At 62.3% G+C, this 12,923-nt stretch overlaps 1 pseudogene; it reads left to right on the plus strand.

Moving 5' to 3' along the window:
- Positions 1-10,042, plus strand: part of LOC107968410 (A disintegrin and metalloproteinase with thrombospondin motifs 7-like) — a 50,886-nt pseudogene extending 40,844 nt beyond the window's left edge.
- Positions 10,043-12,923: the final 2,881 nt, after the last annotated feature.

The raw sequence follows: 12,923 nt of genomic DNA on the forward strand, positions 1-12,923 counted from the left end.
GGCAGAGCCACCAGCAGATGGGGTCCTGCAGCTGGGCCTCAACAGGCAGTATGGAAGTGAGTGTCCAAGGTGAGGAACGTGGCTGTGCAAAGTCCCCAGGTTGGACAGTGGCAGAGGATGTAAAGGACTGGAGCAGTGCCAAGGCTGGTGTGGGGATGGAGAGCAGGGGCTGTCCATTGATGCCCCATTTCTTGTCCAGACATTCTCTGAGCCATTGGGAAGGGTGTGGATGGTGGGACCGTGTGTCAGTGGCCCCTGGACACACTGGGCCCTGAAGGCTCAGGCAGCGGCTCCTCCAGCCATGAGCTCTTCAATGAGGCTGACTTCATCCTGCGCCACCTGGCCGCGTGCCCTTCACCCGCCTCATCACCCAAGCCAACCCCAGGAAGGAGCAGAGGGAGCTGGTCTTTCATTCTCTTCCCAAGGCTGAAGCCCCAGCCCCCGGTCACCCCTCACTCCAGCCTGGGCCACCCTGGACACTTATGGTCCTCCTCGTTGGGTCCCTGGCTGTGGAAATAGGCCTCAGGTCGCGTTCAGTTTCCCTGAGGGGAAGGTGGCAGGAGCCACGGCTGGGTTTGCATGCTAGCAGCAGCTGGCATGGATCGAGTTCTTAGGATGTGCCGGGCACGGGCCGAGCCTGCACATGCAAGAACACATGCAGTCCTCCCTCCAGGACATGGAGGAGGCAGGATTGTCGCTCCCACTTCACAGAGGAGGACGCTGAGGTTCAGAGAGGCCAAATGAGCTGCCCAGGCATCTCAGCTAGGTTGCAGAGGGTCTGGGCACCCAACCCACTAAACCTCCACACTCTGCCACCCCTCCAGGGGCAGTCAGAGGGGAAGCTACATAGGAGAGGGGGTGGGTGAGAACCAGGAGGACAGCAAGGAGGTGACGGTGGAGGTCTGCCTTCATCCTGACATGGGCAGTAAGGCATCCTGACATGGGCAGTAAGGCGCTGTTCTGGGAGGGTTCTGGCAGAGAGGGTGTCTTTGGGTCTTGGGCGGTGGGCACCTGGGTGCCAGTCCCAGGCTGAGCGCCATGGCCCCTAGGTGTGCAGAGGCAGAGTGTGTACTGCTCGGAGCGGCAGGCAGGGCCCGTGGACGAGGAGCACTGTGACCCCCTGGGCCGGCCCGATGACTGCCAGAGGAAGTGCAGCCAGCAGCCCTGCCCTGCCAGGTGAGCCCGCCCCCATCCCCCACCAACTCCCCACCCCCAGGCATCCTGGGTCTGCCACAGGCCCCTACATCTGGGTCCCCGGAGGCCCTGGGGAGGAGCAGAGGGAGCCGGGCTTTCATTCTCTTCCCAAGGCTGAAGCCCCAACCCCCGGTCACCCCTCACCCCAGCCTGGGCCAGCCTGGACACGTATGGTCCTCCTCTTGGGGTCCCTGGATGTGGAAATAGGCCTCAGGTCATGCTCAGTTTCCCTGAGGGGAGGGTGGCAGGAGTGGAGGGGCTGTGCCTTGTCACCAGACTTTGAGGGCAGGACACTTACCTGAGCTTGGAGCTCTGGAGAATCATCCACTGGCTTCTGGCACTGTCCAAACCCCGAGGTCCTGGAAACCCAGCCTGGCCCTCCCTGCTGGTGAGCCTGCCAATGCCACCTGTCTGATGCCATACTGATGAGACCTGTGTGCCCTCAGCAGGTGGTGGGCAGGTGAGTGGCAGCTGTGCTCCAGCTCCTGCGGGCCTGGGGGCCTCTCCTGCCAGGCTGTGCTCTGCATCTGCAGCGTGGGGCTGGATGAGCAGAGCGCCCTGAAGCCACCCGCCTGTGAACACCTTCCCTGGCCCCCTACTGAAACCCCTTGCAACCACCACGTGCCCTGTCCAGCCACCTAGGCTGTGGGGAACTGGTCTCAGGTGAGTGTGGGATGGGAGGGGGCCCGCCTCCAGCTCCACCCTTGGTCTTCAGCTACGGGGAGGCAGACAGCCTTCCTGGAGACCTTGTGGGTGGGAGGGAACCTGGGCATTCCAGGGTCCAGCCCCTGACTCTAAAGCCTCAGGGATCAGGAAGCCCCTGGCAAGCATGGCCACAGTCATGGCCTTGAGCTGGGAAGGGCCAGAGAGGGCTGGCTGGGGTCTCTGCCACTCTGACATCAGGCAGTGGACAGGTTACCCAGCCTTGCCCCAGTGTCCCCTGGCAGCCTGCCTCCCAGGCTAAGCCCCTCACCCTGGCTTCCCCGCAGTGCTCAGTGACATCTGAGGAAGGGACTCAGCACCGAAATGTCCTCTGCATCAGTGACACCGGTGTCCCCTGTGACGAGGCCCAGCAGCCAGCCAGCGAAGTCACCTGCTCTCTGCCACCCTGTCAGTGGCCCCTGGACACACTGGGCCCTGAAGGCTGAGGCAGCGGCTCCTCCAGCCACGAGCTCTTCAACGAGGCTGACTTCATCCCGCGCCACCTGGCCCCACGCCCTTCACCCGCCTCATCACCCAAGCCAGGCACCATGGGCAACGCCATTGAGGAGGAGGCTCCAGAGCTGGACCTGCCGGGGCCCGTGTTTATGGACGACTTCTACTACGACTACAATTTCATCAGCTTCCACGAGGATCTGTCCTACGGGCCCTCTGAGGAGCCCAATCTAGACCTGGCGGGGACAGGGGATCGGACGCCCCCACCACATAGCCGTCCTGCTGCGCCCTCCACGGGTAGCCCCGTGCCTGCCACAGAGCCTCCTGCAGCCAAGGAGGAAGGGGCACCGGGACCTTGGTCCCCGAGCCCTTGGCCTAGCCAGGCCGGCCGCTCCCCACCCCCACCCTCAGAGCAGACCCCTGGGAACCCTTTGATCAATTTCCTGCCTGAGGAAGACACCCCCATAGGGGCCCCAGATCTTGGGCTCCCCAGCCTGCCCTGGCCCAGGGTTTCCACTGATGGCCTGCAGACGCCTGCCGCCCCTGAGAGCCAAAATGATTTCCCAGTTGGCAAGGACAGCCAGAGCCAGCTGCCCTCTCCATGGCAGGACAGGACCAATGAGGTTTTCAAATGATGAGGAACCCGAGGGCTGCGGAGCACCCCACCTGCCCCCGAGACCCAGCCCCACGCTGCCCACTTTGTACCCGGTCAGCAGCACCCACTCCTCTCCAGTCCTGACGTGGCGGAGCTGTGGACAGGAGGGACAGTAGCCTGGGAGTCAGCTCTGGAGGGTGGCCTGGGGCCTGTGGATAGTGAACTGTGGCCCACTGTTGGGGTGGCTTCTCTCCCTCCTCCTCCCATAGCCCCTCTGCCAGAGATGAAGGGCAAGGACAGTCCCCTGGAGCCGGGGACTCCCACCTTCCCAACCCCAGGACCAGGCTTATGGGACCTTCAGACTGTGGCAGTGTGGGGGACCTTCCTCCCCACAACCCTGACTGGCCTCGGGCACACGCCTGAGCCTGCCCTGAACCCAGGACCCAAGGGTCAGCCTGAGTCTCTCAGCCCTGAGGTGCCCCTGAGCTCTAGGCTGCTGTCCACGCCAGCTTGGGACAGCCCTGCCAACAGCCACAGAGTCCCTGAGACCCAGCCGCTGGCTCCCAGCCTGGCTGAAGCGGGGCCCCCCGCGGACCCGTTGGTTGTCAGGAATGCCAGCTGACAAGTGGGAAACTGGAGCGAGGCAAGTGGTGTGGGCTGGGCGGGCAGGGAGTTTGCGCGGGACCTTGGTGGCTGTTTCCTCATCTGAAAATGAGCAGAGTGGGACACAGGCGCCGTCTGTCTCGCCTTCCTTGGGGCGGGGGTTCCCAGGATTAGGGGAATGAGGGGACCTGGGGCCCATTCCTGGGCAGCACAGGGGGCCTCAGGGAAGGCAGGGGCAGGCACACTCTGGCAGCACAGCATGCCCCAGGATGGAACTGGCTCAGACAGCTGTGCAGTGGGGAGGGTCCCTGTGTGGCCGCCAGGCCCAGTCCTGCCCAACAGGCAGCAGCTTCCCTGAGGCTCTGCCTGGCTCCTCCAGGCTGGACTCAGCCCACTGCTACCTGGCTCTGCCCTCAGTGGCTCCACCCTCCTTTGGCAGTGACCTGCAGACGTCTGAGCTGCATGAAAGAAGCTGGCTAGTGCCCCCTCCCTGGGTCCCCAGATGGTCGCTGCAGGAGAAGCAAGCTTCTGCTCAGATTCCTAATTTTGGGGTGGGAAGGGGCAGGCTGAAGCCCACAGGGCTTGTTTTGCACGGGGATAGCCAGCGATTTGGCTGCTGGTACCAGGACCCAGCCTTCCTTCCCTGGTGCCTCTGGGAAGCGACGAGGCTGGTCAGGATAGCTGGTCAGGGGTGCCCACAGGGTCTCCTCCCCCGAACCTCTGCACCAATGACACTGGAACACAGGCCCTTTGTCCCATGTGAGCAGGGACGGCTGGTTGCTGGGGGGATTTGACTTTTCATTCTCATGGTCTTCCTGGGAGGTGGGTGGAGGAGCCTATTTTGCAAATAAGGAAACTGAGGCCCAGAAGAGGGCCCCTGTCTTGCTGAGGTCTTGCTAGCTTAGGTGGGTAGTTTCCTGGCTGTGGAGGCCTGGCGAGGATGGGATCTGCCTGGCTTTCACGGGTCTGTGCCCCGTAGTGCTCCACCACCTGTGGCCTGGGTGCCCTCTGGAGGCCGGTGCGCTGTAGCTCCAGCCGGGATGAGGACTGCGAACCTGCTGGCCGGCCCCAGTCTCCCCGCCGCTGCCACCTGTGGCCCTGTGCCACCTGGCACTCAGGCAACTGGAGTAAGGTGCATGAGGATGGAGCCAGGACAGGCATCCCCAGGGCATGGGGTGGAGCCCTGGTTCCCCACGGCCTGTGTTCCGAGAGCGGCAGGGAAGGGGAGGGCTCCAGGCTGCATGTCTACATGCCTGATCGCACCGGATTCCGAATCTCTTGGGAGTCATCTCATCTTTGTCTGGCTTGACCTGTCTCCTTTCCTCTGTATCTTTGACCCCATCTGGACTTGTTCCTCCCTTTCTCTGTCTGTCCCAGCCCATGGCAGCCCCTGGCCATGCCACCTTTTGCCTGGGGCCTGCCAGCCTTGGCCTCTCGCTGGGGCTCTTCAGGGATTTGCCCCCGGCTGGGGCGTGGGTCTGATGCCTTTCCTGCCACACGCCTCACGGGGTCATGCCTGTGGGCCTGCACGTGGGGATGTGTCCACACAAGTCTCTCGGTCCCCAGTGCTCCCACAGCTGTGGCAGAGGTTCCTCAGTGTGGGACATGCAGCATGTGGACACGTGGGACCTCCGGCCACTGTGGCCCTTCCGTTGTCAGCCTGGACCTGCCAAGCTGCCTGTGCACTGGCCCTGCGGGGCCCAGCCCTGCCTCAGCTGGTACATGTCTTCCTGGAGGGAGGTGAGGCCTGGGCGTTGAGTTGGGGGGAGGGGACACCCTCAGACCCTGGCTGTGCCCTGACTCCTTCCCTGCCCACCCAGTGCTCCGAGGCCTGTGGCGGTGGTGAGCAGCAGCGTCTGGTGACCTGCCCAGAGCCAGACCTCTGCGAGGAGGCACTGAGACCCAACACCACCCGGCCCTGCAACACCCACCCCTGCACACAGTGGGTGGTGGGGCCCTGGGGCCAGGTGAGCCAGGCTGCGGCGGGGAGCAGGGAGCAAGTGCTTGGTAGCGCCTGGTCAGTCCTGGGTTGGGTGAAGGAGCTGTGGAGTGTGTGCTGTGAGCCAGGCTCTCTGTGGCCCCTGCACATGCAGCAGTCAGTGGACGAAGCCCTGCCATGCTGGTGCTCACACCTGACAGGGAGAAACAGACAAGGAAAGGGCACATGTGCTGTGATGTCAGGGAAGGCCTTCCGAGGAGGCGTCTGGGGTCGAGACCCGAGGGAGGAGTCAGTGATGCCAAGGACAGGGATCGAGGGGACAGCAGGTGTGAAGTCTGAGGCAGGAATGATGAGCTTGGGGAGATCAGGGAGCCCAGCAAAGGCCAACGGCAGAAGGGGGCAGAAGAGGGGCCTCGGATGGGCAGGACACCTTCTGCTGGGCCTGTTTGCAACTGAGGGGTTCAGAAATGTCAGATTTGGGCCCTGAGCTGGGTCCGGGAGTCAGCTGGGCCAGCGTTTGAGTCTTTGTCCGACTGGCTGCTGAGTGACTCTGGGCAGGTTGCTTTGCTTTGCTGGGTCAGTTTTCTCATCTGTAAAATTGGGACGCTTTGGGAGAGGAGGGTCAGGAGGATTAAATGGAGGAACGCAACAAAGCACAGGGCCGGGCACAGCACGACACTGGCACAGACTCAGCACATGTTTAGGGCTTTCAGACGTGCACCTGTTAACAACAAAGCCTGGCGGGCTGGGCCCCAGCTGTGAAATTGTCTCCACCCCTCCTGCCCATGGGCTGCGGCAGGTCCTCTGCCCTGTCCCTCGGGCACAGCGGTGTCTCGCCCACGTCTCTGCTCACTGCTGCATCAGGGCTCCATCCCGGGGCCCCTGCCCAGGCCTCTCAGGCATGTCCCGTGTGAGGGGCTCACTGCCCTGCCGCCCCAAGGGCTGTCCCATGGTTCTCATGCCCCTTCCCTCTGCAGCAGCCAATCCCACAAGTGAGAGTGGGGTTCCAGCACCAAGTGGGCTCTAGGAATGGGAACAGGTCCTCCAGGAGGCACTGAGAGGGCGGCTGGGAGCAGGGGCAGGCCAGTCAGGCACGGGGCGCAGGGACGGCTTCCCAGAGGAGGTGTCCCTGCCCCCACTGCTAGGGCTGGCCCTGGAGACACTCATTCCTCCCCTGCTCCCCCCAGTGCTCAGGCCCCTGTGGTGGTGGCATCCAGTGGTCACACACTGGTCAAGTGTGTCAACACCCAGACGGGGCTACCCGAGGAAGACAGTGACCAGTGTGGCCACGAGGCCTGGCCTTGTGAGCTCCCGGCTGTGTGGCACCGAGGATTGTGAGCCCGTCGAGCCTCCCCGTGAGTCCCCCGACCCCAAGCTCTCTGCTGAAGTGAGGTGGGGCGGGAAGGGTGATGGGGAAATTGGGTCTTCAAACCATTGCACCCACGGCACCGGCTGGCTCCATCTGTAGTCTGGGCTCATGAGCCACTGGAAAATCCTGATGCCACAGGATCCCATGCTGGAGGCTGGGCTGTGCTGGGAGTCAGTCAAGAGGAGTCCCAGCTACACAACATCCCGCAGGCAGCTTTCTGACCTCCGGTGAGTAGAGGGAGTGGCCTTGGCCCCTGATTTGCTGTGTGAACCTGGGTAAGCTCTTTCCCCTCTGGGTCTCAGTCTTCCCACAGTGAGACCAGGGATGTCCCTGAAGCTGTGTGAAAACTGGGCCTGGGTGAGTCCCTGTCCCCTCCCCAGCCCTGGCCTGTCCATTCCCTGGCCAGAGGACTGCCTAGAGTGAGCAATGGAACCACAGGAAGGGCCTCCCTTCCAGGGTCCTGCTAATCCCAGTGGTGGGGGGTTTCCTGGCCAGCTGGGTCCTGGTGGAAGGGCTTGAGCTAGAGGTGGTTCTGGATATCCCACCCCCCCGCCTCCAACACACACACACACACACACACACACACACACACACACACACACACACACACACACACACACACACACACACACACACACACACACATTCACACACACTTCCTGCAGCCCCAGCTGCTCTCAGCAGTGCTGAGGGCAGGAAATGGGGTGGCCCTGGAGTGTCACCTGGGCTCCCCTCACCAGCTGTGTGGCCTTGGGCTCCATTTCCCTCTCAGGGCCTTCATGTGCTGAATAAAGGGGCTGCCAAGCCCCATCCTTGCATAAGTGAGGTCTGGGCATGAAGGGCGCAGCACTGCGTGGGGATCCAGGTGGTGCTCAGGGAAGGTGGCTTTTTCCCCTTCCCCAAAGCCACTGTCATCCCCAATTGCAAGGTCAGGGAGAGGGCCTGGGGCTGACCCTGCCAGTCTAAGGAATCAGGAGCTGTGGCCTGAAGAGCTGCGGCCCCTGTGCTATTGGCTGTCTGCCCCCTGAGCCTAGGACAGAGTCCTCAGCCACGGCCCTCAAGCTGGCATTCGGGGCCCCCTGCAATCTCCCCAGTCTGCCTTCTCCCCTTGTCCAATGCAGCCTTCTCTACCTGCGCTGGCTCCTGGGCAGCCCTCATTTGGGCTCAGAGTGGCCCCTGCCATGCCTCGCTGCCATGCCTTGCTACCCTGCCTCTGGCAGGGGTGGCCTTCCTGCCACAAACCCCATTATCTCAAGGCCAAGTGGCAGTGCCCCCACCCTGTCCTGCCTGCCCTCAGCACGCACCCAGCCAGCATCTCAGAGCACTCCTGTGTGCTGCCTGAGCTGGGTTCTGGCATCACATCTCTCGCCTTCATGGCTAGAGCTGGCCACAGGGAGTGGGGTGGTTATGATCTCAGGGGATGAGGACCAGATGGGGCAGAGAACAGGAACTGAGGCCCCTGGGGGCCTAGAACCAAGGACGGATGGCCCAGGAGGCTCTGGGCTTGCAAGGTCTCCCAGGGGCGGGTATGAGTGGGCTGCAGGGAGTGGGCTATGGGGGCTGGTTAGGTGGCTGAACTGGAAGCTGTCCTAAGTGAGGAGTTTTCTGCCACCAGTGAACAGTGGAGGGGCAGCTGGGAAGGTGTCTTGGACTTTGAGACCTGGAATTCCCAGGATGTTTTGCTGGTCTGTGGGACAGCTGGCGGGACAGGGGGAAAGCCGGGAAACTCCAGAGTGTGCGGTCGCTGCAGTGACACAGCATGGCCACATCCATTTGCTGTGGAGGTGGGGTTGACAGAGGAGGGAACCGAGGCCCAAGAGGTGAAGCAGCTTGTCTGAGGTCACCCCGGGCGACCAGGATGCAGGCCTGCAGATGTGCACTTTGGAGCTCTGCGTGGAGCTGGGGTGGGGTAGCCTGCCTGCGGCCTCGTGCCCTCTGCCGGGCCTGAGGGATGTCCCTGGCACAGGGCTGGCTGCTGTCCTCCCGCTCTTCCTCCCCAGGGAGGTCTGCTGGAGTAAGCAGGGCCCAGGCGGCAGGTGGGGGCTGTCAGCAGTGGCAGTGGCATCAGGAGCAAGGCCAGGAGGCTGGAAACAAGCCACTTCCCAAAATAGCTCTGATAACCACGGGGCAGGAGGGCCCAGCCAAGCCTCAGCCCTGACAAGCACAGCCTGCAGCCGGCCTCCCTCCCCACTGGGCCTGGGCTTAGTCCCTGGTTTCTGCTGACAGCCTGTAGGGCCCACTCTCTCTAGGCTTTGTGGCCCACCTGGGAAGTGGGAGGCTGGCCTGGGAGATGGGACCTGTGACTCAGAACCCGAGGCTGTGTACAGCCCCTGTGGCTGGAGGTGGTCACGGAGGTCTGGCAGGACAGATGCACTGGGGCAGGGGGCGGTGGCGGGAGTCGGGGGCAGAGGCCGCTGCAGGTTGGCAGGAGGCCCCGGGACCGCAGTTCTGTGCCAGGATCTGTCGGGGAACACCAGGGGTGAGCAAGGATGGAGATGGGATGGCAGGGCGTCGCCCTGGGCAGGCTCTTTAACAGGCATGTGAGGGGGTCAGAGTGGGGTCTCAGGACCTTTCCTCCAGAAACCTCAGCCCAGCAGCGCCCGTTCTCGAGTCCTGGGGTCGGCCGTGAGTAGGTGGGACAGAGACACCAACAGTTGGAGACCTGCAACTCCGGTTTGGGAGCCGCTCCAAAAACCGGGGCTCTCTGCTTGGTGGGGAGCTGCTGGAGCCTCCTTAAGGTGGTTGGGGTGGGGAGCCAGGTTCTGGGTACCCCAAACCACTGGTTCTGATGCCTCTCTGCCCCCCCCACTCCAGGCTGTGAGCGGGACCGCCTGTCCTTCGGGTTCTGTGAGACACTGTGCCTACTGGGCCGCTGCCAGCTGCCCACCGTCCGCACCCAGTGCTGCCGCTCGTGCTCTCCGCCCAGCCACGGCGCCCCCTCCCGAGGCCATCAGCGGGTCACCCGCCACTGACGGTGCCAGGATGCACAGACCGACCGACAGACCTCAGTGCCCACCACGGGCTGTGGCGGAGCTCCCGCCCCCTACGGCCTAATGGTGCTAACCCCCTCTCACTACCCAGCGGCAGGCTGGGGAGCTCCTCCCCCTCGAAAAAGGTATATTTTTATTCTAACAGTTTGTGTAACATTTATTATGATTTTACATAAATGAGCATCTACCATTCTAAAGCACAGTGTGACTTCATCTTGGATTTGGGGAATCTTAAAAGTAAGAAACTCTTCCCCCGACCCCTCTGCCCAAAACTCCACCGCTGCAGCACCTCGGCAAGCGCGGCTTTTCACCTGCTCCTCTGGGGCAGAGCTGCAGGGGGCAGCGTAGCAAACGAGTCCCTGAGAGCATGGCATCTGGTGAGGCACGGAAGGCCTCGGAAGCCGGAGGGCTGCTGCCCAGGGAGGCCTGTCTGCAGAGGGTGGGGTTCTGGGGGCAGGAAGGTCTTCTGGGCAGGGGCACAGCTTGGCCCTTACTTGCTGCCTGCCTTCAGCTCAGGCTCCCAGCCTTCCCTGGGGCCCCACTCTGTGGTCCTCAGAGACCTGTTCCACAGGGATTGAGCCCACCTTGTCACTTGCAGGGACTGCCCCCTGGAGTGGTGGGGACTGGGGCCCCCATGGGCACCTCCCTGGCTCTGTCTGTTCTATCTGTTGACTCTTCTGCAAAAAGCGGGCAGAGAGGGGAAGAGCAGGCTGGCCAATTTTGCCCTACTGTGTGCCCACGTGTCCCTTCATCTCTGTGCCCAGAGATAGGGCTGGGCTAATTGCCACTGCCTTGGAGAGGCCCCTTTCCCACCACCAGCCCAAGCAACAGGTTCCTACCATGCCGATCTATGGTCCAGCACCTGGCACCTGCCTACCCACAGCCCCTTCCCCTCCCATAAAATCTAGTCCCATGGAGCCAGACAGTGGTGCCCACAGCTGGGAACAGATGGGCATGAAGGTGCTTTGAAGAGGGTCCTGGCCTGACCAGGGGCGGGAGGCTGGAGAAGGGGCGGACACTGTCCTCCCAGGCCCAGGCCCAGGCCCAGGCCCAGCCCTGGATCCGACCCTGGCCTCTGGCTGTGAGCCTTAGACTCAGCCGTTGACAATTTCCTCCTCAGCCCTCCCCCTGGAAGGTGTTACGCCCCTTCTACAGGTGGGGGACACTAAGGTTCAGAGAGGCCACCCTGCAGCCTACAGGGGTCACCTTTCACATTCTACTCTCCAGGGTATGACATCCCTGGACGAAAAGCAAGTGTAGCCCTGGAGCCTGCATGTGGCAGCCGCGGCCGCTCAGGGCTGGGTGTATGCTGGGGATGGAGAGGACACCACTGAAAATCACTCCTGGCTGGGCGCGGTGGCTCACACCTGTAATCCCAGCACTTTGGGAGGCTGAGGTGGGCGGATCACCTAAGGTCAGGAGTTTGAAACCAGCCTGGCCAATGTGGCGAAACCCCATCTCTACAAAAAATACAAAAATTAGCCGGGTGCAGTGGTGGGCACCTGTAATCCCAGCTACTTGGGAGGCTGAGGAAGAAGAATCGCTTGAACCTGGGAGGCAGAGGTTGCAGTGAACTGAGATCACGCCTTTGCACTCCAGCCTAGGCGACAGAGGGAGGAGACTGCGTCTCAAAGAAAAGAAAAGAAAGAAAAGAAAAAAAATTACTCCTTAGGGACTGAGACCAAGAAAGAGCATCAGAGGCTGAACCCCTTGGTGATGAGCGTCTGTCCCAGGACTTGGAAGGGAGGGAGGGGAACGTGGCCAGGGGGGCTGCCTGCAGGTGCCTGTCCTGCTGCTCCTCAACTCAACATGCTCGCCTCATTTCACACCAACACGCCCCATTCTCAGAGGAGGAGCCCAAGGCTCTAAGAGGAAGTAACTGGCCCAAGGACACATGCCCTAGTGACACAGGCCCATCCTAGGCGCCGACTGCCCACCTCCAAGTTCCAGGCCACGCTGAGCAGGTGAAAGAGGGAGAGGGCCCCGAGCAGGCCCCAGCTATGGCTTTGCACAGAAAGGGCAGCCTGCCAGAGTTCACGCAGGAAAGCAAGTTGCTGGGAAGGCTAGCGTGAGTCCCAGCCCCGCTGTGCTGACCGAGGGTGGAGGAGCGTCAGGCGTGCTTCCTGTCTGCCTGCAGCAGCCAGGCTGGCCCAGCAAGACCTGGGGACCCACGCTCTGAGTCATGGGTTCCCAGGCCTTAGTCAGAACTGCCCCTGGTGGCAGTCCCTTCCAAGGGGTAAGGAGCAGGGCCTGTCGACTTGCTCCTGACCCACACACTGAACCAGTCCCTAGGAACATTATCCTGGGCATGCCGTACCTGTCGTGCAGTCTGAGTCATGCTGCCAGGGCAGGTATCCAGCTCCCAGCCTGGGAGTGCTGAGAGCCAAATCCACTGCAAAGCAGGGGTGATAGTCAGGGTCCCACCTCATCTATCTGTCGGCAATCCAGTGGTATCTAGGTGAGAGTCCCATACACACGGTCATCCCACAACACACTCCACACTCCACAGGCCAGGTGGGGACACACAGCCCCCTTCCCTCCCTCCCAGGTACCACCATAGCTGCTAGTGTGTGACCGAAGGCAGGGTCCCTGGCCCCCGCTGAAGCACTATCGCCGACCAGCAGGCTCACACACCTTGGCCTGTTGCTCCTAGGGGTCGCCTGTGCTATTCAGCCAAGGGGACCACAGTGCCTGCTGGCCCAGCTGAGCTCCGCCTAGCGAGCCCACCTGCCTCTCCTGCCATGGACTCTCCCTCTTCTGCTTTTCCCAGCAGGAAGGGCCCAGCCTCACCTATGCAACCTGCAGCCCCACCCCCGCCAACCAGTTGAGGCTCCCCTCTTAGACTTATAAGTCTATGGCCAGTGGCATCCGGCTACCTGCCCTCCCTGCCTTCCCCAGGGTCCCTTCAGAGGACCCTGGGATTTCGGACCACCCAGAGGGGCCTCTGGCGCTCACTCCAATCATCCATCCCTTATAGCTTCACCATTTTTGGTTCAAGCAGTGTTCCCTTTCTATCAGGCCTGGTGGCTGTTGGGTGGGGCTCCCCAAGCAAGAGGTGGCCCTGGGCCGTGAGTTGGA

This window comes from Pan troglodytes, chromosome 16 (genome assembly GCF_028858775.2).
Source record: "Pan troglodytes isolate AG18354 chromosome 16, NHGRI_mPanTro3-v2.0_pri, whole genome shotgun sequence".
NCBI classification, from domain to species: Eukaryota; Metazoa; Chordata; class Mammalia; order Primates; family Hominidae; genus Pan; species Pan troglodytes.